At 42.1% G+C, this 1,855-nt stretch overlaps 1 non-coding gene across 1 annotated transcript; it reads left to right on the forward strand.

Annotated features, from left to right (window-relative positions):
* The first annotated feature begins 677 nt into the window (after positions 1-677).
* Positions 678-784, forward strand: LOC130466456 (small nucleolar RNA R71). The gene has a single exon (XR_008926682.1). It is a non-coding gene; the product is annotated as a small nucleolar RNA R71 (small nucleolar RNA).
* Positions 785-1,855: the final 1,071 nt, after the last annotated feature.

Consider the following 1,855-nt stretch of genomic DNA (forward strand, 5'->3'; position numbering starts at 1 on the left):
TCTCTACTAGCATAGGGTCAGGCTGTGTGGCTTGAGGTTGTGGTTGTGGGGGTGATGTGTGTTGTCTAGAGAACCCAGGTGGCCCACTAGACTGTTGGTTGTAGTTGTTTCGGGGTTGGTAAGATTGTTGGTGTGGGGGTTGATATGGTTGTGGTGGTGGTGGATGTTGAACTTGGTGAGGGTTTTGGATGTTGTTGCTCCTGTAGGAAAGCAGAGGGTTATTTTTGTAGCCCTCATTGTAAGAGTTGGAGAATGGGTTGTTTTGTTTGTAGGATTGAAAAGCATTACATTGTTCAATAGAGCTTCTACATTCCTGTGCATAATGACCAGACATTCCACAACTTTCACAAATAGTAGTAGGTTGGGCACTCATAGCAGCTACACTAATAGGTTGGGCAGATTGAGCATTGGCCGCTTGCATATTATCGAATTTATAATGTAAAACAGTCAATTGGGCAGTTAATTGTTCAATAGAATTTAAATCATGCTTACCACCCCTCTTAGATAGACCTCTAGGATTTCCATACTGGGCATTGTGAATGGCTATCTCCTCAATCACCTCCATAGCTCTAGGCACCTCAAGTTGCATGAACCTCCCACTGGCAGCTGAATCCAACAAACATCTAGACTCATTGCCCAGACCATTATAAAACTGCTGAATCAAGAACCAATCTTCCAAACCATGGTGCGGGCATTCTCTTTGCAAATCCTTGAATCTCTCCCAAACCTCGAACAAACTCTCATCCGCTTGTTGTGAGATACCTAATATCTGACCCCTCAGACGAGCCGTTTTCTCAGGTGGAAAATATTTAACATAAAAAGCAAGAGCCAAGGATTCCCAATTATTGATTTTCAAAGCCGCCCGATTCAACCCATTAATCCACAGTTTAGCTTTCCCACTCAAAGAGAACGGGAAAAGTATCTCCATAGTCTGCTCCGGAGTCAATCCCTTTTGCTTGATGGTGGAGCAATATTGGATAAAGGACTGAATGTGAAGATTCGGATCTTCACCTGGTTCCCCACCGTACTGGCGTCTCTCGATCATGTTAATCAATGCGGGCTCAATCTTGAAGGTCTCAGCTGCAATAGAAGGCATGATCGCCTTTGGTAGTACGGACAGACTTGGCTTAGAATAGTCCTTAAGCCTTGGGGTAGGTGGCGGTATCAGATTTTTGTCACCCATCTCTATCTCTGAAACTGAATCTGTATCTGAAGGAAAAAGATCGCCAATATTATGATCAGAATCAGAGTAATTCCCACACTGTGCAATGAAAGTTCTTCGTCTACGAAAGGTTCTTTCGGGCTCAGGATCGAATGGAGTCAGATTACTAGTACCTACGGTCCTGGGCATAGACAAAGACTACAAAACAATGTGAGATCCGGTCTCAAGGAACGTGAGTTCCTTGAGTAGTAACAAACAATAATCTAGGATAATCAATCAACAACAGAAAATAAAACCGTTTCCCCGGCAACGGCGCCAAAATTTGACAGGCTAAATCGCACTCCTATCAAAGATAAACCTAACGTTCACCAACTAAAAATATAGCAAGGGAAGCAGGGATCGTATCCACAGGGAAACAATGTTCTTTCTACTATTAATCGGTAATTCTAGACTTATTGGGAAACAAGAATATGGATTGATTTGTATAATATAACTAGGACGATAATAAAATAGGAAGAAATCAGATATTAAAAGGTCTAGGGCATAGGTTCACCGATGAACAACATTCCAGGACGACAACAATCGATAACAATCAATATAACAGTTAATTAGACTAGCATGCTCTCTCGAATCGATACTAATCATAGACTTAGAATTAACGGGCTCTCGCTACGTATTAATCCCAATTCTACC

Source organism: Spinacia oleracea, chromosome 1 (assembly GCF_020520425.1).
Source record: "Spinacia oleracea cultivar Varoflay chromosome 1, BTI_SOV_V1, whole genome shotgun sequence".
NCBI lineage: Eukaryota > Viridiplantae > Streptophyta > Magnoliopsida > Caryophyllales > Amaranthaceae > Spinacia > Spinacia oleracea.